The sequence below is a fragment of the Giraffa tippelskirchi genome, chromosome 7 (genome assembly GCF_054371585.1).
Source record: "Giraffa tippelskirchi isolate mGirTip1 chromosome 7, T2T-mGirTip1v1.2.pri, whole genome shotgun sequence".
Lineage (NCBI taxonomy): Eukaryota > Metazoa > Chordata > Mammalia > Artiodactyla > Giraffidae > Giraffa > Giraffa tippelskirchi.
In genome coordinates, this window is record NC_137281.1 from 107,283,644 (window position 1) to 107,308,842 (window position 25,199).

The following is a 25,199-nucleotide window of genomic DNA, read 5'->3' on the forward strand; positions in this document are numbered from 1 at the left end:
TGGTGGTGGTAGTTTAGTCGCTAAGTCATGTCCGACTCTTGTGACCCCATGGACTATAGCCTGCCAGGCTCTTCTATCCATGCGATTTCTCAGGCAAGAAAACTGGAGGGGGTTGCCATTTCTTTCTCCAGGGGATCTTCCAGACCCAGGGATCAAACCCAGGTCTCCTGCATTGCAGGCAATCTCTTGCATTACAGGCAGATTCTTTACAGAGGATACACACAAAAAAATGACAAGAGAAGGTTCACCTTGCCAGTCAGATAAGTAGAACCAGCACAGGAAATAGTACATCCAAAGGGTCATCACATTCATCACAACAATGAATTAACAACTTTAAAGTTTGGGGCTTCCTAGGTGACTCAGTGGTAAAGAATCCGCCTGCCAATGCAAGAGACACAAGAGAAGTGGATTCGATCTCTGGGTGAGGAAGATCCTGAGGAGGAGGAAATGGCAACCCACTCTGATATTCCTACATGGAAAGTTGCAAGGACAGAGGAGCCTGGTGGGTTATAGCCCAGGGGCTTGCAAAGAGTCAGACACGACTGAGAAACAGCACGGGCATGAGCGCGTGAACTTCAAAGTTTGTATTTTCTGAAAGCTTTTGCTGAAGTCAGAGAGTCATCAGAGCTCTATTCCTGGAACACTTGAAAAGGGAATCTTGTTTTCCTTATGGCCAGGCTAAATTGCAGAGTTTTCAGGATCTTAGATTCACAGGTTATTTGCGGGGGGGCTTAAGAAAGGGAAAAAAAGAAAACATACCCTGTGCTCCCAGCACCTTGTGTGTGTGTGTGTGTGTGTGTGTGTGTGTGTGTGTGTGGTGTGGGAGGGTGGGACATTCTCTTTGAAGCACAATTGAATTCCCAGATCTGGGTAAGAACTGCCTCATCTCCACCTAATCATGATCTACATCACACTGCTTCCTACCCACCACTTCCTCCTTACTCAACAAACCCTCCCCCTGCACACCTCACAGTGTCTGGTTTATCTTTTCTGACCAAAAATGGATCCCAACTGGGCAAGGGGATGAAGAGAGAAAGATAAACAAGAAATGCTACCACCATGACCATAACCACCAACCAATCACTGATATTCCTCATGGGCCACCCCTGAACCTGGGAAGAAAGGCATCCCCAGAGGTAGAGTTGGAGACCATTATCCCTTATGATTACAGATATGAAGAAGCCCTTAATAGTATTTGATTCAGTTCAGTTCAGTCACTCAGTCAACCCCATGGACTGCAGCACACCAGGCTTCCTTGTCCATCACCAACTCCCAGAGCTTGCTCAAACTCATGTCCATCAAGTTGGTGATGCCATCCAACCATCTCATCCTCTGCCATCCCTTTCTCCTCCTGCCTTCAATCTTTCCCAGCATCAGGGTCTTTTCCAGTAAGTCAGTCCTTCGTATCAGGTAGCCAAAGTATTGGAACATCAGCTTCAGCATCAGTCCTTCCAATGAACATTCAGGACTGATTCCCTTTAGGATTGCCTAGTTTGATCTCCTTGCTGTCCAAGGGACTCTCAATAGACTCCTCCAACACCACAATTCAAAAGCATCAATTCTTTGGAGCTCAGCTTTCTTTATGGTCCAACTCTCACATCCATACATGACCACTGGAAAAACCATAGCCTTGACTAGACGGACCTTTGTTGGCAAAGTAATGTCTCTGAGTTTTAACATGCTGTCTAGGTTGGTCATAACATTTCTTCCAAGGAGCAAGCATATTTTAATTTCGTGGCTGCAGTCACCATCTGCAGTGATTTTGGAGCCCAAGAAAATAAAGTCTGTGACTGTTTCCATTGTTTCCCCATCTATTTGCCATGAAGTGATGGGATTGGATGCCATGATCTTACTTTTTTGAATGCTGAGTGGTTTTTGTTGTTGTTGTTGTTTTAAAGAGTTCTATTTATTTATTTGACTGCACTGCAAGCATGTGGGATCTTAGTTCCCTGAGCAGGGATCGAACCTGCGTCCCTGGCATCAGAAGGCAGATTCTTAACCACCAGACTACCAGGGAAGTCCCAGAATGCTGAGTTTTAAGCCAACTTTTTCACTCTTCTTTTTCACTTTCATCAAGAGGCTCTTTAGTTCTTCTTCACTTTCTGCCATAAGGGTGGTGTCATCTGTGTATCTGAGGTTATTGATATTTCTTCTGGCAATCTTGATTCCCGTTTGTGCTTCATCCAGCCCAGCATTTTGCATGATGTACTCTACATATAAATTAAATAAGCACGGTGAAAATATACAGCCTTGACATACTCCTTTCCCACTTTGGAACCAGTCCATTGTTCCATATCCAGTTCTAACTGTTGCTTCCTGACCTGCACACAGATTTCTCAGGAGGCAGTTAAGGTGGTCTGGTATCCCTATCTCTTTAAGAATTTTCCACAGTTTGTTGTGATCCACACAGTCAAAGGGTTTGGCATAGTCGATAAAGCAGAAGTAGATGTTTTTCTGGAACTCTCTTGCTTTTTTGATGATACAATGGATGTTGGCAAGTTGATCTCTAGTTCCTCTGCTTTTTCTAAGTCCAGCTTGGACATCTGGAAGTTCTTGGTTCACATACTGTTGAAGCCTTGATTGGAGAATTTTGAGCATAACTTTGCTAGCGTGTGAGATGAGTGCAATTGAGCGGTAGTTTGAATATTCTTTGGCATTGCCTTTCTTTGGGATTAGAATGAAAACTGACCTTTTCCAGTCTTGTGGCCACTGCTGAGTTTTCCAAATTTGCTGGCATATTGAGTGCAGCACTTTCACAGCATCACCTTTCAGGATTTGAAATAGCTCAACTGGAATTCCATCACTTTCACTAGCTTTGTTAGTAGTGATGCTTCCTAAGGCCCACTTGACTTTGCATTCCAGGATGTTTCGCTCTAGGTGAGTGATTACACAGTTGTGGTTATCTGAATCATGAAGATCTTTTTTGTATAGTTCTTCTGGGTATTCTTGCCACTTCTTCTTAATATCTTCTGCTTCTGTTAGGTCCATACCATTTCTGTCCTTTATTGATCCCATCTTTGCATGAAATGTTCCCTTGGTATCTCTAATTTTCTTCAAGAGACTTCTAGTCTTTCCCATTCTATTGTTTTCCTCTATTTCTTTGCACTGATCACTGAGAAAGGCTTTCTCATCTCTCCTTGCTGTTCTTTGGAACTAATTTAGCAATATATAAAAATAATTTACACAATAACCAGGTGGAGTTTCTTCCAGGAATGCAAGCTGGTTCAATGAATGAAAAGCAATCAATTAACCATATTAAGAGGCTAAAGAAGAAGGGGAAAATATCACATGATGATATCAGTTAATGCAGAAAACGCATTTGGCAAATTCATAAGTTATTTGCTCATTCATGATACTAGGGAAAAAGCTCTTAGAAAAAATAAAAGAGAACTTCCTCAACTTGACAAACAGCATCTGTAAAAAGTCTACAGCTAACATCATACTTAGTGAAAGACTGAGTGCCTTTTCCCTAAAATCAGGAACTTAGCCAGGATGTTCACTCTCATCATTCTTATTCAACACAATGTTTTATTTCTATTTAGTGCATTAAGATAAGAAAAGGAAACGAGATACATACAGAACAAAGAAGAAATAAAACTGTTACTACTTGTAGATGACATATGCAGAAAATCTCAATGAACCTACAACAACAACAAAAATCTAGAATAAGTGACTTCTGCAAGGTTGTAGGTTACAAGGTAAACATACAAAATCAACTGTACTGCTATACACTATGAATTAACACAGATACAAACATGCATCAGTTCAGTTCAGTTCAGTCGCTCAGTAGTGTCCGACTATTGCGACCCCATGAATCACAGCACGCCAGGCCTCCCTGTCCATCACCAACTCCTGGAGTCTACCCAAGCCCATGCCCATCGAGTTGGTGATGCCATCCAGCCATCTCACCCTCTGTCGTCCCCTTCTCCTCCTGCCCCCAATCCTTCCCAGGATTAGGGTCTTTTCCAATGAGCCAACTCTTCACATGAGGTGGCCAATCACTCAAAAAAAGAGAAAGAAATACCTAGTTGTAAATCTAAGAAAATATGTATAAGACTTACAAGCTGAAAATTATATAATACTGATGAAAGAAGTCAAGGAAATCTAAAATAAACAGACGTACTGTGTTCATGGCTAGGAGAAGTCACTATAGTAAAGATGTCAATTCTCCCAAACTAACTGACATCTAATACAACCTCTATCAAATCTCAAAGAGAGTTTTTGCTGATATCAGTTCAGTCGCTCAGTCGTGTCCGACTCTGCAACCCCATGAATCGCAGCACGCCAGGCCTCCCTGTCCATTACCAACTTCCGGAGTCTACCCAAACCAGTGTCCATCGAGTCGGTGATGCCATTCAGCCATCTCATCCTCTGTCGTCCCCTTCTGCTCCTGCCCCCAATCCTCCCCAGCATCAGGGTCTTTTCCAATGAGTCAACTCTTTGCATGAGGTGGCCAAAGTATTGGAGTTTCAGCTTCAACATCAGTCCTTCCAATGAACACCCAGGACGGATCTCCTTTAGGATGGATCGGTTGGATCTTCTTGAATCCAAGGGACTCTCAAGAGTCTTCTCCAAACCACAGTTCAAAAGCATCAATTCTTCGGCGCTCAGCTTTCTTCACCGTCCAACTCTCACATCCATACCTGACCACTGGAAAAACCATAGCCTTGACTAGACGGACCTTTGTTGGCAAAGTAGTGTCTCTGCTTTTAAATATGCTATCTAGGTTGGTCATAACCTATAGGCAAGTTTATTTTAAAATGCATGTGGAAAGGAAAATCAATAGACTAACTAATGGAACTTAGAAAAAGAAAAATAAAATGAGAGGAATCCATCTATCTGATTTCAAGACTTATTGTATAGTTACAAAAATCAAGACTGTGTGGTATTAGTGGAAGGACAGACACATAGTTTAATAGAATAGGAGAAAAGCCAGAAATAGATACAAAAATGCCCAAATGATTTTTGACAAAGATGAAAAAGCACTTTAGTGGAGGAAAAGATAGTCTATTCAACAAACAGTGCTTTAAGAAATTGCACATCAATAGGCAAGGAGGGAGCCATGACCTAAACATCATACCTTATACAAAAATTAACTCAGAATGGGTCATAGGCTTAAAGGCTAACATGAAACTATAAAACTTTTAGAAAAAAAAATAGGAGAAAAGGGGGCAGGCAAAGATAATTTGACACCAAAAGCAAGATCTGTAAAAGAAAAAAATGGTTATAATGAACTTCAGCAAAATTAAAAACTTTTACTCTGTGAAAGCTCTGTTAAGTCAATGAAAAGACAAGCCACATAGTGGGAAAAATATTTGCAAGCAAAGAATATATAAAGAATTCAAAACTCAACAGAAAAAGCAAATAACTCATGGGCAAAACATGAATAGACCTTTCATCAAAGAAGATATTCCAATGGCAATAAGTACACAAAAAGATGTTAAATATCATTATCCACAAGGGAAATACAAATTGAAACCACAATGCTCTATTACCAAATACCTCTCAAAATAGCTAAAATAAAAAATAATAATAACACCAAATTTTGGAGAAGAATCAAATCATTTTTGCATTACTGGTAGGAAGGCAAAAGGGTACAACCACTCTGAAAAATATTGTGGCAGTTTCTATAAAAATGAAGCATCCCAGTAACCAAAACAGTGTGGTACTGGCACAAAAACAGACATATAGATCAATGGAACAGAATAGAGAGCCCAGAAATAAACTCATACACCTACAGTCAATTAATCTTCAACAAAGGAGGCAAGAATATACAATGGAGAAAAGACAGTCTCTTCAGCAAGTGGTGTTGGAAAGCTGGACAGTTACATGTAAATCAATGAAATTAGAACACTCCTTCAAATCATATACAAAAATAAACTCAAAATGATCTTAAATATAAGACATGACCCTGGAAAACTCCTAGAAGAGAACACAGGCAAAACATTCTCTGACATAAATCATATTGATATTTTTTTAGATCAGTCTCCCAAAGCAAAAGAAATAAAAGCAAAAATAAACAATTGGGACCTCATCAAACATAAGTGCTTTTGCACAGCAAAGGAAACCATCAACAAAATGAAAAGACAACCAACAGATTGGAAGAAAATATTTGCAAACCATGTGACTGATAAGAGGTAAATTTCTGAAATATAAATGGCTTGTACAACTCAATATCAAATAAACCAAACAACTCAAATCAATAAATGGACAAAAGACCTAAATAGACATTTCTCCAAAGAAGACACGTAGAGGGCTGACAGGCATATGAAGAGATGCTCAGTATCACTAATTATTAGAGAAATGCAAATCAAAACCACAATGAGATATCACCTTCACCTGTCAGAAGGGCCATCATCAAAAAGTCTACAAACAATAGACGCTGGAAGAGCGTGTAGAAAAGAAAAGCCTCTTGCACTGTTGGTGGGAATATAAATTGGTGCAACCACTATGAAAAACAGGATAGAGTTTCCTTGAAAAACTAAAAACAGTGCTACCATATGATCCAGTAATCCCACTCCTGGGAATATATCCAGAAAAGATACACACTCTAATTTGAAAAGATACACGCACCCCAATGTTCATGGCAGCATTATTTATAATAGCCAAGATATGGAAGCAACCTAAATGTCCACTGACAGATGAATGGATAAAAAAAAGATGTGGTTAAATATATATATAATGGAATACTACTAAGCCATAGAAAGAATACAACAATGCCATTTGCAGCAACATGGATGAACCTAGAGATTACCATATCAAGTGAAGAAAGTTATAGAAAGACAAACATTGTATGATATCATTATATGTGGAATCTAAAAAATAATACAAGTAAATCTATTTATAAAACAGAAAGAGACTCACAGACATTTTAAAAACTACAGTTACCAAAGGAGAAAGGAAAGGGGAGGGGATAAGTTAGGAGTATGGGATTAATAGATACCCACTACCATATATTAAATAGATATAAGCAACAAGGATTTACCATATAACACAGGGACAACATTCAATATCTTGTAATAACCTATAATGGAAAATAATCTAAAAGATATATATTTATATAACTGGAATCACTTTTCTGTACACCTGAAACTAACACAATATTGAAAATCAACTATATTTCAATAAAATAAACAAAAGCTAAAAAAAACTTAAGCATGCAATGATCATATGACCCAACAATGGCACTCCTGGACATTTATCCCAAAGAATGAAACTTAGTTCCCACAAAAATCTGTACATAAATAAAGAGCCTTCCTTATTCATAACTGCCAAAAAATTGGAAACAACCCAGACATCCTTCAATGAGTGATTAAACAGACTGTGGTACTTCTGTACTGAAATATTATTCAGCAGTAAAAAGGAATGACTGATTGATAGATACAACAACCTGATGAACCTCCAGAGAATTATGCTGAATCAAAAAAGTCAATCTCAAAGGCTTTTTTCTTTTCTTTTTTTTTTAAAGAAATTTATTTATTTTAGTTGGGCTAATTACTTTACAATATTGTAGTAGTTTTTGCCATACATTGACATGAATCAGCCATGGATTTACATATGTTCCCCTTCCTGGACCCCTCTCCCACCTCCCTCCCCATCCCATCCCTCTGGGTCATCCCATTGCCCCAGCCCTGAGCATTTGTCGCATGCATCGAGCATGGAATGGTGTTCTGTTTCACATATGATAATATACATGTTTCAATGCTATTCTCCCAGAACGTCCCACCCTCACCATCTCCCTCAGAGTCCATAAGACTGTTCTATGCATCTGTGTCTCTTATTCTGTCTCACATATAGGGTTATCATTACCATCTATCAAATTCCATATATATGCATTAGTATACTGTATTGGTGTTTTTCTTTCTGGCTTACTTCACTCTGTATAATGGGCTCCAGTTTCATCCATCTCAATAGAACTGATTCAAATGTATTTTTTTTAATGGCTGAGTAATATTCCATTGTGTATATGTACCACAGCTTCCTTATCCATTCGTCTGCTGATGGACATCTGGGTTGCTTCCATGTCCTGGCTATTGTAAACAGTGCTGTGATGAACATTGGGGTACACACATCTCTTTCAATTCTGGTTTCCTTGGTGTGTATGCCCAGCAGTGGGATTGCTGGGTCATATGGCAGTTCTATTTCCAGTTTTTTAAGGAATCTCCACACTGTTCTCCATAGTGGCTGTGCTAGTTTGCATTCCCACCAACAGTGTAAGAGGGTTCCCTTTTCTCCACAGCCTCTCCAGCATTTATTGCTTGTAGACTTTTGGATTGCAGCCATTCTGACTGGTGTGAAATGGTACCTCATTGTGGTTTTGATTTGCATTTCTCTAATAATGAGTGATGTTGAGCATCTTTTCATGTGTTTGTTAGCCATCTGTATGTCTTCTTTGGAGAAATGTCTGTTTAGTTCTTTGGCCCATTTTTTGATTGGGTCGTTTATTTTTCTGGAATTCAGCTGCAGAAGTTGCTTGTATATTTTTGAGATTAATTGTTTGTCTGTTGCTTCATTTGCTATTATTTTCTCCAATTCTGAAGGCTGTCTTTTCACCTTGCTTATAGTTTCCTTTGTTGTGCAAAAGCTTTTAATTTTAATTAGGTCCCATTTGTTTATTTTTGCTTTTATTTCCAATATTCTGGGAGGTGGGTCATGGAGGATCCTGCTGTGATTTATGTCAGAGAGTGTTTTGCCTATGTTTTCCTCTAGGAGTTTTATTGTTTCTGGTCTTACGTTTAGATCTTTAATCCATTTTGAGTTTATTTTTGTGTATGGTGTTAGGAAGTGTTCTAGTTTCATTCTTTTACAAGTGGTTGACCAGTTTTCCCAGCACCACTTGTTAAAGAGATTGTCTTTTCTCCGTTGTATATTCTTGCCTCCTTTGTCGAAGATAAGGTGTCCATAGGTGTGTGGATTTATCTCTGGGCTTTCTATTTTGTTCCATTGATCTATATTTCTATCTTTGTGCCAGTACCATACTGTCTTGATGACTGTAGCTTTGTAGTAGAGCCTAAAGTCAGGCAGGTTGATTCCTCCAGTTCCATTCTTCTTTCTCAAGATTGCTCAAAGGCTTTTTTCATACACATATAAATGTATGATTCTACTTCTATTATATACTTGAAATGACAACACTAAGAAATGGAGAACAGATTAGTGGCTATCAGGGATTTGGGCAGAGAAGGGTGTGGGAAGGAGGTGGGTGTGGTTATAAAGGGGTTATATGAGCAATCCTTATGATGACAGCTCTGTTCTGTATCTTGACTTTATAACGTGACTATCCCGGCTGTGATACTGTACTATAATTTTGCAAGATGTTACCATTGGGGGAAACTGGGTAAAGGTTACACAGGATCTCTCTATTTTACTTCTTAAAAGTGTACATGAATCTATGGTTATCTCAAAATAAACAGTTTAATTTAAAAAATAAAAATTAAAATCATCAAAATTAACCCCTGATCTCTGTAAGAAGTGCCTTATCTCTACTGCATCCTGTTATACATCACACCTCTCCTCACCCGCTCTCATCCAACCCACACACAAACCACACAATATCTAAAAGGGTAAGGGAAGGGAAAGAGAGGGCTGTGAGAGATAGAGACACATGAAAAGTGCTGCTGCAAGGACCATCCACACAAATCAACCATCAGTGTTCCTCATGGCCTAACCTCCCTCCCACTCTGAGAAGCATGAGGCTCTGAGTGTGTAAAAGTCACTCAGTCGTATCTGACTCTTTGCGACCCCATGGGCTATACAGTCCATGGAATTCTCCAGGCCAGAATCCTGGAGTGGCTAGCCTTTCCCTTCTCCAGGGGATCTTCCCAGCCCAGGGATCAAACCCAGGTCTCCTGCATTGCAGGTGGATTCTTTACCAGCTGAGCCACAAGGGAAGCCCTTGGACCATCCACACCAATCAACCACCAGTGTTCCTCATGGCCTAACCTCCCTCCCACTCTGAGAAGCATGAGGCTCTGAAAAGCAGGGTCAAAACTTAGTAATCCATCCAGGGATTACTGTCTGGTGACTTGTCTTTGTCCTGGCTGACTCCCTGGCTACCTCTGACATCTCTTACTGAACTTACCATCCTGCTTCCTTTTCCACTGCCCATATCTGTTTCTTAGCTTTGACACTGACTTTTCTACTCTCTGCACAAAACAATCTCACTGTTTCTCTCCTCTTTTTTGAAAACACTTAGGCCTCTTGAGATATGCAATCCTTAACAAATCTCAAAAGGTCTAAATGTTTTAAATATTTTCAAAAGAGAGGAGAGAAAGGATGAGACTATTTTGTGCAAAGAGTAGGAAAAAAACAGTCAATCCTAAAAAAATCAACCCTGAACATTCATTGGAAGGACTGATGCTGAAGCTGAAGTTTCAATACTTTGGCCACCTGATGTGAACAGCCGACTCATTGGAAAAGGCCCTGATTCTGGGAAAGTTTGAAGGCAGGAGAAGGGGACAACAGAGGATGAGATGGTTGGATGGATCACCAACTCAATGGACATGAGTCTGAGAAAGGTCCAGGAGATTGTGAAGGACAGGGAAGCCTGGCGTGCTGCAGTCCATGGGGTCGCAAAGAGAGACGTGACTGAGTGACTGAACAACAACAAAGTATTACATTTCCTTTTTGTCTTAATAACAAAAGGAATGTCCTCTGAAATAAAGCAATGACAGTATTGTCTCTTCCATGCCTCAATTTACTTTCTTTAATTTCTACCAGGTAGAGAAAGATAATGGGCTACATTCTTGACTCTCCAGCAGTTGCCATCTCTGGTTATGCGTGATGACCCCTAAATGGAAGGGGACTTCTTAACAAGCACCAAAGGCTGGCCCCAATCCCCATTCATTGGCCCAAAACTTGGAGGCTGGGCATCATAAGCATGAGTATCTTTATAAACTAGCTCCAAAGATTATTCTGATACCAAGGCACTGCTTAGAACCATAATTTTACAAAAAGTACTAAAAGAACATTTATCCCTAATTCACAGGAAAGCAGATTCTATGTAAATTAATCCAAAGCTAGCAGGCTCCTGGATCAGCAGGGCCCTGAGGCAGGACATCTAGAATGGGTCAAGCTGGATTAGAAGCTGGGAACCTGGGTTGACTCGAGGAGGTATTGATGTTTATGAGGAATAACACATCCCCTGAGTAAATTACAAAGACTCACGTATATTGAATTACAAGAGAAACACAAATGTGTCCTGCCTCAGTGGGAGCTGACAGTGCCTTCTTTAAAATAAGCATCAGTAGATATTTCAAGAATATTGATTTGAAAGGACCAATGTTACTTTGCTAAGGCGGCTGTAACAAAGTACCACAAACCGGATAAAACAACAGAAATTTACTCTCTCACAATTCTGGAGGGTAGATATTTGAAATCAAGGGATCAGCAGGATTGGTTCCTTCAGGGCTATGAGGGGCAGATCCGTTTCAGACCTCTGTCCTAGCTTCTGATAGCTTCAGATGTTCCTTGGCTCGTAGTTGGCTATCTTCTCCATGTATCTCTTCACAGGACCTTCTCCCACCGATTATGTCTGCCTCTGCGTCCAAATTTCCCCTTTTGATAAGGACACCAGGTATATTGGATGAGGGCCCCACCCTACTCCAGCAGGACCTCATTATAACTAACTATATCTGCAATGACCCTATTTCCAAATAAGGTCATATCTGAAATATTGAGGGTTAAGATTTCAACATATGAAACATAACAAGTCATGATTTTAACCAGCACAGAAATGCCCATATGGGTTGGTGTGGTTCAGGGATGAAAAGAAGGATGAGAAACTGGAGTTTCAGGGAAAGGAGATGGGACCGGATCAAGAGGGTGAGGGGGGTGGGAATTCAGAGGAACTGAAGCGAGAGACTGGGAAAAGGCATGTTGGTGGGGAATTATCCAGGAAGAGGGAGGAGGTTGTGTGGCCCTCCTTCTCCTCACTCAGATCCCCATACATTATATTACTGGCCAGGATGGGAGTGAGGGCATAATAAGCTATGGAAGAGTTTTACAGAAGCAATGGAAGAAAGAAAAAAAGAGAGGTGGGCAGTTCCCAGTTCCAGCAAGGGGACAACAGAGGCACAGGACTGTAGCTCCTGTCCATTCACTCCTAAGGGACAACAGGAAACTCCCTGGATGTTTTCAATATCATGCTCTTTGGATTATTTAACTTTTTAAGAAGGCAAAAGTTTTAAAATACTAATGAAATAATAAAAAGCAATTTACTTTTTAGTGTCCTTTTACCATGATAAATTTACTACAATTATAAGAAGAAAATCAATAAATCTATTCTAGTTAGACAATTTTTTTAGAGACCTAGTTGAAAAGTACATGTGTATAATTAACAGGCATAGCTGGTTTACCCAAGAAAGAGGGTAACAGTTAATACTAGTTCTACTCGACTTTGTCTAAAGCTAGGGCTTTTTTTTTTTTTTTTCTGAAAAGCTAAAATAACTGTCATGTGTTATCTCTTCTAGTTTGATCATACATAAAGATAGATAATATTAATATCAAGTTTTATAGGTCTCCAGAAAGGTCAAGCTGTTTCCCTAATTCAGCCTGTAGCAGAGTTGCAAGTCAAACCTGCTGGGTGTCCTGTGTTACTTAAATGGAACTTCCATTTCTTTGCTATGTTTGTATAAGAGGATGGGAGATTCTAAAAGCCAAATTAAAATTCTAAGCAATTTAGGTCTCAGTTTCCTTGATTAAATCAAGACACTAGTATAAATACAACTCTATGGAAAGACAGGGAGATCATTATGTAATGAAATGGATTAAAAATATGCAATTAGGGAAAAAAGTGAGATATCTGTGTCAGTAAATACATGTGTGATGGCTTGTACTCAGCTATTCACTCTCATTCTCTGACCTGCTTTTTTTATTACCAGGTTCTTTTTCTTTATGGAGGATAATTGCTTTACAATATTGTGTTGGTTTCTGCCATTCATCAATTTGTGGTACATATATACAATGGAATATTACTCAGCAATTAAAAAGAACTCAGTTAAGTCAGTCCCAGTGAGGTGGATGAACATAGAGCCTTTATCCAGAGTGAAATAAGTCAGAAAGGAAAAGACAAATACTATATACTGCTGCTGCTAAGTCGCTTCAGTCGTGTCCGACTCTGTGCGACCCCACAGACGGCAGCCCACCAGGCTCCCCTGTCCCTGGGATTCTCCAGGCAAGAACACTGGAGTGGGTTGCCATTTCCTTCTCCAATGCATGAAAGTGAAGAGTGAAAGTGAAGTTGCTCAGTTGTGTCCGACTCTTAGCGACCCTATGGACTGCAACCTACCAGGCTCCTCTGTCCATGGGATTTTCCAGGCAAGAGTACTGGAGTGGGGTGCCATTGCCTTCTCCAATATTATATACTACCAGGTTCTAAATGCTGCTTGGAGGGTCCACCTCAGTCTAACTCATCACTGTGGTACTTTTAAGAAGAATACTCAGGCAAGCTCACTGGTCTTATTCTGAATTTATGTCTACTAACCAAGCAGAGACCAGATATACAAAATATTTTCCATTTATGAGCATATGTCTGATATAGTATTGTCCTTTATTAAGCTTTATATCTTTGCACAGCTCATGATGTTCATTTATTATAAAAAATATTTATATTGGCACTTAAAGGAAACCAACTGTCTCCCTTAAAAGAGAATCAAAATGATCAATTTTGGACATTTTCCATGATTTTTATTTGACCTTGGTAAGTCCCCAAATTCTTTGATAAATAAATTAAGCTTTTGATGATAAAAGTCACCGTTACATTACCAAAGATTTATTTACAATTATCTCTGAAACAGATTGGCTCTCTGTTCAGGAGATCACGTATGGGGAAGTGTTTTTCCTCTAAAAATTCATTTTATGGTACTCTGAGGGCTTTGAGATTGAACAGTCCCAATAATTCTCTTTCAATTAGTGAATGAATTCAAATCTGGATTTTGTAACCACATTTAAAAATCCCCCCAAATCTCATTTATTGGAAAGTTTCTAACTTGAACCAAGTCATCTCTCTTCAGGCAACCTTTATATAAGGAAAATAACTTTTTAGCAGAGACACTGTGGTTTCAAAATTGTTAAAATTAGTTCAGTATCCTGTTTCAATTCTTGTGTCAAATGTCAGAAAAGATCAAACCTTTAACGTCACGAGTAATCTCTAGATTGATGAAACTGTAGATTAAATGTTGAGTCACTAAGCAATAAACTTTGGTTTTGTTGTTACAGCTTTCACTCATTTGGAAGGAAAAAACAGTATTTTAACTATGAAAATCTAATTTAAAATATGAGATACAGATCATCAAAGATAAGATTTGTACACATTCACATTTTCATTAGAAGTACAAGCTATTTCAGTTGAAACTACCCAGATAAGATTAGTACATGTGCATATTTTCATTAGAAGTACACGATATTTTAGTTGAAACCACCCAGAGTTATAATTTCTAATGGATTTTTAATTTATTCATTTAGGCAAAAGACTACATTTAAAATATTTCAAAATTGAAAAGAGACTTTCTTAAACCAACTTTTACAATATAGGAAAATGTTAGGAAAACATTTAAGTTCTTCTTATTTTTTTTTTGACGATCCCCTCTGGTCATTTTCTTTTTCATTTATTTATCTTTAATCGAAGGATAATTGCTTTACAATATTCTGTTGGCTTCTGCCATATATCAACATGAATCAGCCAAAGGTATACATATGTCCCCTCCCTCTTTTGTTTCTTTTTTAGGTTTTCTATTTTTTCCTTTTTTAAATTTATTTATTTTTAATTGAAGGATAATTACAATATTGGTTTGATTTTTGACATACAACAACATGAATTAGCCATAGGTTTACATATGTCCCCTCTGTCTTAAACCTCCCACCCTGTCCCACCCTTCTAGATTGTCACAGAGCACCAAGCTGAGCTCTCTGTGCTATACAGCAAGTTCCCACTGGTTGTCTATTTTACATACAGTAGTGCTTATGTTTTCATGCTACTCTCTTCATTCCCCCCACCCTCTCTTTCCCCTACCCAGAGTTATAATTTGGGGGGGTACTGAGAAGACTTTGCATCTCATAGCATGCATGCTCAGATACCAAACACTTGTACAAGGCAGGGTTCACTCTTCACTTGAAAATTCTACAGGGAGATGTTAAAAAGTTCCAACCCAGATCTTGTTAACAAGAAAAACAGGGAAGGAATCCACAACAGCTCACAAATATATTTTTCTGGGACTATGTCTCACTCTTAATATGTGAGTGTCTCCAAAAAATGTTAAGTAATCATGTAGTGAGGTAATATCATGGGCTGAGCACTGTGCTAAGTGTCTAATTTTTCTAATTTTCTACCTCTTATTTTAACAATGGCTTATTCAGTACCTGTAAGCTATCTATATTTTATGGGCTCTCACTCCACTTATTCTGTGATTTTTTTTGCTGGTCTCTGATTTTGTTACAAATGCCTAAATATATACCTTAAATAGCACTTCATTTTAACCACTGATTCTATCCAGTAGCAACTAAGACCAATAAGTTGGTTGAATCACGCATTTTTTTCTTTAAAAGTGGGAAATGAAGCCATAATGTTTTTCCCATCACTGTCCACTGAAAAGACCCGGAAACAATGGTCAACTTTTGGAAATGAGAACAACTAGCACTATCAATATCATCTCTCACTAAAAGGAACCCCAGGCTCTTAATTAGAGAATTAGAAGCAACAGTTAGAACTGGATAAGGAACAACAGACTGGTTCCAAAGAGGGAAAGGAGTATGTCAAGGCTGTATATTGTCACCCTGCTTATTTAACTTATATACAGAGTACATCATCAGAAATGCTGAACTGGATGAAGTACAAGCTGGAATGGAAGATTGCCAGGAGAAATAGTAATAACCTCAGATATGCAGATGACACCACCCTTATGGCAGAAAGCAAAGAAGAACTAAAGAGCCTCTTGATGAAAGTGAAAGAGGAGAGTGAAAAAGTTGGCTTAAAACTCAACATTCAGAAAACTAAGATCATCGCATCTGGTCCCATCACTTCATGGGAAATAGATGGGGAAACAGTGGAAACAGTGACAGACTTTATTGTTTTGGGCTCCAAAATCACTACAGATGGTGACTGCAGCCATGAAATTAAAAGATGCTTACTCCTTGGAAGAAAAATTATGACCAAGCTAGACAACATATTGAAAAGACATTACTTTGCCAACAAAGGTCTGTATAGTCAAAGCTATGGTTTTTCCAGTAGTCATGTATGGATATGAGAGCTGGACTATAAAGAAAGCTGAGCACCAAAGAATTGATGCTTTTGAACTGTGGTGTTGGAGAAGACACTTGAGAGTCCCTTGGACTGCAAGGAGATCCAACCAGTCCATCCTAAAGGAAATCAGTCCTGAATATTCATTGGAAGGACTGATGCTGAAGCTGAAACTCCAATACTTTGGCCACCTGATGCAAAGAACTGACTCATTTGAAAAGACCCGGATGCTAGGAAAGACTGAAGGCAGGAGGAGTAGTGGACAACAGAGGATGAGATGGTTGGATGGCATCACCAACTCAATAGACATGAGTTTGAGTAAACTAAGGGAGTTGGTGATGGACAGGGAGGCCTGGTGTGCTACAGTCCATAGGGTCACAAAGAGTTGGACACAACTGAGAGACTGAACTGAACTGAACTGAACTGAAGCAGGAAACGCAGGAAATAAATCTGGAACATCTTGGCACACTTCAGAAGAAAGGAAAGAATCAAAGAACCTTGGAGACAAATCGAAAAAAGTTTCAACTGGTTGAAGGCAGACCAATTAAAGCATCAAAAATAATGCAACATTTGAAATACATGATGTTAGACCCTGGGAGTCCATAATGATATATAGTGTTTTAAATCAATGCTCATCTTTGGAGATTACTAGAACACTAATTCATTAATATGAAAAATGGTAAATAAAAGGATAGAAGCAAGCATTCATTCTGCCTTTCCTATATGAATGGAATTCCAGCTAATACAGGCAGAAGGAGTGACATAATTACATTATCATTCACTAATAACCCCTAATGAAATAATGGATCTTCACTGCTAAAGTTATTAGGTGAAAAGCTGATGAGGAATATTATAATGGGTGAATTACTCTAACCCACAGATCAATCTTAACATCACAAGAAGAAAGACAACAGGCATAATTGCTTCCTGGTGTGATGCAACAGGAAATACATACAGCACCACCTGTGAACCTAAACCACAAATCCAGAATGCATGCAGTTTTACAGGACAAATGACCTGCAGGGGGAACTGTCACAGAACAAAAGAAATTTTAAGAAACTTATCAAAAAATGCAACGTGTGGACCTTTTTAGGCTCCTGATTCAAACAAGCCAACTATAAAAAGCCACCCATGAGACAACTGGGAAATTTGAACACTGAATGGATATTGGACAATATGAAGTATAACAGATATTAAGGAAGTTAAGAATATGTTTTAATATGTTTATTTTTAAGGAAAATAGCACTGTGGTTATATTAAACAAAAGGGAGCCCTTGCTTAACAGAGATACACATTGATGTATTAAGAGAAGGAATGATATAATATCTGAGATTTGCTTAAAATAATCTAGTGGGGTGTCAGAGAGTATGAAGGCAGTTTTTGTATAACATGTGGGTTTGTTATACTACTTTCTCTCTTTTTTGAATATGTTTGATATTTTCCATAATAAAAGGTTTTAAAGACAGACAAAGGAATCTTTTGGCTATCCCTTCAACGCTTCCACTGCCAAGGGCCTGGGCTCAATCCCTGGTTGGGGAACCTGGAAACAGCCCAGCTAAAGAAAGAAAGAAAGAAAAAAGACAGACAAACATACTGATCCCATTCACTCCCTTTTTATTTTATTTTATTTTATTTATTTGGCTGCACCAGGTCTTAGTTGTGGTACTCAGAATCTTTAGTTATGGCATGAGAACTCTTAGTGTGGCATGTGGGATCTAGTTCCCTGACCAGGAATCAAACCCTGGGCCCTGCATTGGGAATGTGGAGTCTTAGCCACTGGATCACCAGGGAAGTCCCCTCACTTCTTTTGACATACACTTAGGTGTGTCCCATGAGTAAGGTGCTAAACACGGTGCTTGGCGTACCAACAAGATAAAGACTCTTGGCATATTCCCTTCTCTTATGTATCTCACATTTATTTTGGGTAGGGGGAAATATTTAGAATATCACTAAATAAGGTGATGAAAACAGAAAAAAATGAAGTGCTACAGGGATACAGACTAAGTAAGTCATTATGATAGGGAATGGCTTCTGTGAATTGGAAAATGTTTCAGAAGAGAGATAACATTTGAACTGGGCCATGAAAGAGCAGTAGTACTTGAAAAGTTAAATCCTGTTTTGAGAGAGTCAAGGGGCCATTCCAGGGAGTTTATCTTTCTCTTTTTAAATTACATACAATAAAATTCATTTTTTACTGTCAGTTCAATGAATCTTGACAAGTGTATAAAATTATGCAACCTTCATGACCATCAAGATACAGAGTAGCTTTATCACCTTAAAAAAAACACAATTCCTCCATATTACACATTTGTAGTCATCACCAACATTTAATCACTGACTAGCAGTGATCTGTTCATATCACAAGAGTTTTACCTTTTTCCTAATGTCATACAAATGGAATTATCCAGTATGTAGCCTTGTGGATCTGGCTGCTTTCACTTAGTACTGAGATTCATCAGATATTGTGGAGAATATCAATAAACTGTTCTTTTTTTATTGCTGAATAATATTCTATTATATGGATATACCACAGTTTATCCATTCTCCAGTTGATGGGCATTTGGGTTGTCTCCAGTTTTTGGCCATTGTGAGTGAAGTGCTATGAACATACATTTATAGGTTTCTATTTTACTTGGGTAAATACCCAGGAATGAAATCGCTAGGTTGTAACCAAAATGCTTTCCACACTGGCTACACATCTTAAATACCTACCTACATATGAGAGGTGCTCTGCATTCTTGCCAGCTCTTGGCAGAGCAGTTTGGTTTGGTTTATCTCAGCCATTCTGACAGATGGGTAGTGATATCTCTTTGTGGTTTTAATTCAAATTTCCCAAAGAATTAATGCCATTGAGCCAGGCAGATTATTATTATTATCACTTTTTTCTTGCTGGTTTCAAAAATCAACACTAGCTCTTTCACAAGCCCCCAACTCTGCTCCATTCCCCATCTAATCACCTAATTCTCTAAGAACACAGAGGTGGTCAAGTATGAAGTCTGTAACTATCCTCCCTTACACTTACAACTTAAAAAAAATTATTTTTTTTTTTTTGGTTCCCAAATCTTTTTCGGAGAGGGTGATGTCTCTCCTTCCCAAGCCCTGTGCCCTTCCCAGCTCCCATCCCTAGGGATCTCAATATTAACTTCTCTTTTCCTGTCAGTCTCACTGCTCTCTGCTGATTCCTTTACTACGGCCCCCTCTCTCCATGCTAGGCTTTTATTTGTCTTTATATCAGTGATTCTCAAACTTCTGCATACACCAGAATCACCTGGAAAACTTGTTGAACCATTCCTGGGCCCCATCACTCAGGTCTAGGGTAGAGCTGAAATACGCATCCTTAACAAGTTTGATGCTGATGCTCTGGTAAGGACTCTACACTCAGAGGAAGCCCGCTTTAGAGTAAGTAAGGTCAGAGTTTCAGGACACCAAGAGAGCAATCATGGATGTGAGAGTTGGACTATAAAGAAAGCTGAGCGCTGAAGAGTTGATACTTTCGAAGTGTGGTGTTGGAGAAGACTCTTGAGAGTCCCTTGGACTGCAAGGAGATCCAACCAGTCCATCCCAAAGGAGATCAGTCCTGGGTGTTCATTGGAAGGTCTGATGCTGAAGCTGAAACTCCAATACTTTGGCCACCTCAAGCAAAGAACCAACTCATTTGAAAAGACCCTGATGCTGGGAAAGATTGAAGGCAGGAAGAGAAGGGGATGACAGAGGATGAGATGGTTGGATGGCATCACCAACATGATGGACATGGGTTTGAGTAAACTGCGGAGTTGGTGACGGACAGGGAAGCCTGGCATGCTGCAGTCCATGCGGTTGCAAAGAGTCAGACACGACTGAGTGACTGAACTGTACTGAACTGAAGAAAGCAATCAAAGGGTTTCCCTATTGTGTCTTTTGTCTCTACCTAAGAAAAAGCCTTCTTATGCTCTCTGCTAGCAGGATGAGCGGAGAAGGCAATGGCACCCCACTCCAGTACTCTTGCCTGGAAAATCCCATGGATGGAGGAGCCTGGTAGGCTACAGTCCCTGGGGTTGCTAAGAGTCGGACACGACTGAGTGACTTCACTTTCACTTTTCCCGTTCACGCACTGGAGAAGGAAATGGCAACCCACTTCAGTAATCTTGCCTGGAGAATCCCAGGGATGGCGGAGCCTGGTGGGCTGCCGTCTATGGGGTCACACAGAGTCGGACACGACTGAAGCAACTTAGCAGCAGCAGCAGCAGCAGGATGAGAACATTTTGGCTGTCTGGAAAAGACGGATAGGCACAGATGACTTTGCTACAGCACAAAATCCAATAGTAGGGAGGCCTTCTGACACCTACATCTTACCATGGCCACACATCCAGTCATAATTCCATCAATTCATTTGAGGTTGGCTCAGTGGTCAGCTTTTCTCTAAAGTCTTAAGTCAGGAAAATACCGCACATCTCATAGGCATTTCCCAGGCATTTGGTTTTCTCTCCTCATTACAATATGCATAATTTGTCTTCCAGGAAAGATGCACACATATCTGTGTGTGGTTTACTTTAAAAAAAAAAAATTAATGGTTAAATTTTGCTCATTTGTTTTAAAAAAGAAAGGAGAAAATAATTCATTTCACTGTGAATATGAAGGAAGCTTTCAGTCTATAAAGAGATATTTAGGCAAGGTTCTCTGAAAATAAATGTGCTCAGAATTTAGAAGGTATTTTTTCCAAAAATAAAGGGAAAAAAGATATAACCACTTTATGCCTAGATTGCTGTCTTTACTGACATTTTATCTTGCAAATGCCATAGATATTTTTTTCTAAGGGAAAAGAATTATCCACTACTTTCATAATTAATTTAAATATGGTGAGACTCTCTCCCAAGAATTCTGTTTTGTTTTCTTTTTCAGAGAGAAATAAACAACATTGGCTACAACCTCATAGAACCACCAACTGAGAAGATACTAGGAGGTTTCTGAGATTTGGGATCACAGCAGATTTTTATGATTTGCTTTGCCAATTTGGGAATTTTTTTAGTGAATCCTCTTATCACTGACATCAGTATATATATTTACATTTAAAAATCCTTATTTAGCAAAGGCTGAAATCCTAATTGTCACCACCCAGAGAAAAGCATAACAGACTGAGTTACAGACTAATCAAGCTTGAGTTACTGGAAATGAGGTTGCTCTGAAACTGATCCCACTAAGAGGAAAGTCCAGAGGGTATTCCAAGAAGGCTACCTGGTATCATGACCTTGGCAGAGGTGGTACAAGGAAGATCCAGCCATCCAATCTGGCTGAAAACCAACCTGGCAGTGCTAAGATTATTAGTGTACAAGACCTGTAGTTATAGATCAAGATGTGTGGAGAAGGATAGGGGAAAATAGGGTTAAGTAAGGCATTTGGTATTAATCAAGGCTAAATCATAGAGCATTTTTGAAGAAGAGATTGGAGAGTTCCCTAATTAGACCTCTCACTGAATCATGAGCCTCCTCTCTCAGATTTCCAAAAGGTGGCTATCTAATCTGAAGATCACCAAATTGATAGAACACGAAGAAAAAGCAATGAACTCTCCTTACACCCTTTGAGCTTTCTTAAAAAAAAAAAAAAAAATTCTGTAGATACAGCAATAACCAACATCCAGTATCCTGAGTGTGGCTAAAGAAAATCACCCCATTGCACAGATGGTGCCCCATCAAAACATCTGTCTCTACCCTTTGCTGGGCCCTCAGCCTTCTTAGAGCCTCTTCCCTCTCTATCTGCTACCCTCCTCGAAACCTATCTCCAGCCTCACTGCTCTTCTAACCACCCCCTTGTTACTTTCAGCAGATGAACTTCGCTTCCACTGTATACCATCCCATGAGATGCAGCCCAGATTCCTGCACCCCAGCAATCAGGTTTACACAACTGTATTGGTGTCACCCTCCATCAGCATGGAGGGAACAGAACACTGGCATTTTTACCTCAGCTCTGCTCTCCACTCCCTCCCATCTCCTCAGGAGCCCACCTTCAGACATCAGCATCTTGCTTCTGTGTCTCTAACGTGTCTTTTCAGCTTGTGTTTACGTCAGCTTTAAATATCTATTTTGACCTTCTCACCTTAAAAAAAAACTTGACCTACATTCCACTCCATTCTCTTTCCCTTCATAGTCAAGCCTCTTGAAAGCTTTACTGATGCCTGTCTTCACTTCCTCAAGTCCCATTTACTCTTCAATCCCCTGTGATTTGGATTGCACTCCCTCCCTGCCCCTACACACTATCACCAAAGCTGCTCTGGCAAAGCAATTTGCTGAGACTTTTACTGTTGAATCCAGTAGTCATGTTGTTTGTAGCTCTTTTCTTATTTGACCCTCCTGCAGCATCAGCTATTGCTCAATAATCCCCCCTTTTTGTAACTCCATACTCCCTGGCCTTGCATGAGTCAATTTCCTTCCAACTTCTTTCCTATCTCTATTGTGGTTTTTAAATATTCGGGTCTTAATTCAAATTCACTGTGAAAAGAATTACAACATTCATGACACAACTGAAACTTGAAGACTCTACTTAAAAAAATAATAATAATACAAGCTGCTCAAAACCAAGATAATGACTTTTAATATAAGAGTACAAGATTTTCAGGTGTAGAACAGAGAGGGAGGTAAGGGGCCTGAGCCAACCCAGCTTCCTTCCAACAGACTCATAGGTTACAAAATGGAAGCACCAGGAAGTTAACTGAACTACCTAAGAACATATGAATAGTATTTACCTCTTATCTTTTATGAACACTTACTCTCTATGTGATTATATTAAGGAATTATCATTAACTTATTAAAGTATGATAATGGTATTGTGGTTGCATTAAAAACCCTGCTTATTAGAGTTAAATACTGAAATATGTGTGGATGAAATGCTATGATGGCTGATAAAAGCTTCCAGATAAAACAGGAGTGAGGCAAATGAATGAATGGGTATGGATGAAACAAGATTGACTATGAGCTACTAATTACTGAAGTTGAGAACTACTTATCTAGGACTTCATTTTACTCCTCCATCTTCTTTTACATGTATTTGAAATTTTCCATCATAAAAATTCTTTCAATAAAAAACTCTATAGGATGTTTGTTTCTGACTGTGATAGACTAATTGGTACCTATGATAAACAATCATGTCAAATGTTGGACCAGAGGCAGTGACAGACTGTGATCTGGGATGGCAGGGAAGGAAATGAAGTCTCACAATCACCTTTGTTTTCTGACCAGGGATACTTTTCCTCACCATGATGTAAGGAGAGGGAACCCAAGCAGAGGCTGGCAGTTTCACTGAGCTAAGGAAACATAGTTTAAACTTCAAAGTTGTTGAGGTGAATGGAATTTTCTTAGAAAGGAAGGAGCTTCACAAGGATACTCTAGAAATCTGCATGATGTTCCCCTTGTAACTTCTACTGAATTCTTAGCTGATCTTGCACAGTGTGAGACTCCTTGAGGGCGAACAGAAAACCATCACAGGTCTCCTGCAGCTTGCACAGGGCTGGGATGCACTGGAGTGTTAACCAGTCTGACAGGAGAGACCTCACAGACCCCCAGTACTCAGCTGACAGCCAAGAAAGGCTACACCTTAGTACAATGGATCTTTTAGTCTAAAACAAAGACTAGATCTTCCCCAACCAGGTTCAAAAACAAGATTCAACAGTACTGTGTCAATCCACAAATAAATTAACTGCCATCAGAACAAAATTCAATACCACCTACAAGACAAGATCGAGGTACTCAACAATGTACTAAACATAAGCACAATCCAGCATAAAATTCAAAATGATCAGGTAGGTAAAGACCTCTCTGTACTTTTCATTCAACTTTTCTGTAAACTTAAAACTGTTCTAAAAAATTAAGTCTATAATTTTTAAAAAATGAAGAAGGGTTCAGTGACCTTTGGGACACCATCAATATCAAATGATACAGCATATATGTAATTGGGTTTATAGGACAGAGTGGGAAAGAATATATATTTGATGAAATAATGCCTGAATTTTTTTTTTTCAAATTTGATGGAAAATATCAGCACACTGGTCTAAAACGTACAAGCACCAAGAGAGATAATCACAAAGGAAATCACACCAAAACTCACTGTGATTACACTGCTGAAAACCAATGATAAGAGAAAATATTTAAAACAGCCCAAGAGAAAGAAACAATACATACAGGGACCTATGATAAGAATTATGATTGACTTGTTATCAAAACCAACACAAGTCAAGAGACATGGAATGACATTTTAAAATTGCTAAAGGGAGAGGGAAAGGGGACCCAGTCAACCGTTATTAGCCTGTAACTGCATATTCAGAAAATACAACCTTTAAAAAATGAAGGTGTGGGAATCCCCTGGCAGTCCAGTGGTCATGACTCCGTCTTCCTATTCAGGGGGCGTGAGTTTGATCCCTGGTTGGAGAATGATGATCCCGCATGCCATGTGGCACAGCTAAAACAAAAAAGAAGGTGAAATAAAGGCATTTTCTTATCAGCAAATCTGCACTGCAAGATGTGTTAAAGGAAGCTTAGGATAAAGGAAAATGGCATCAGTCGGTTGGAAACTTGGATTTATACAAAGGAATAAAGAGTACATGTAATGGTAATACATAAAATAGAAAAAGCTATTTTTGATTCTGAAAATATAATGTATGAGAAATCCAAATGTAGATATTTTAGGCTGTCAGTAGGTCAGTGACCACTGTAGTTTTCCAGCTTCATGCTTTAAAAAAATTACAGGGTTGCCCTTCTACCAAGTGAGATCACAGTGAGAAGCTTGTGGTCTGTGAGGAAGCAGATTCTCACTAGACACTGAATTGGTCATCACTTTGATCGTGCACTTTTCAGCCTGAAGAACTGTAAGAAATAGATTTCTGTTGTTTATAAGCAAAAGAAAAAAATTACAGCATTCATTAGATTGTATATGGAAAAAACTGGCCCTGAAACAATAATACAGGGCATTTAACTAGTGCAATCTCTGTTATAGCATGCTTCTC

At 39.1% G+C, this 25,199-nt stretch overlaps 1 long non-coding RNA gene across 1 annotated transcript in view; it reads right to left on the reverse strand.

Moving 5' to 3' along the window:
* Nucleotides 1-25,199, reverse strand: part of LOC145512819 (uncharacterized) — a 177,793-nt gene that overhangs the window by 77,157 nt on the left and 75,437 nt on the right. The window contains exon 4 of the long non-coding RNA XR_014058828.1: nt 24,531-24,655. This is a non-coding gene — a long non-coding RNA (uncharacterized LOC145512819). The remainder of the gene's footprint in view (nt 1-24,530; nt 24,656-25,199) is intronic.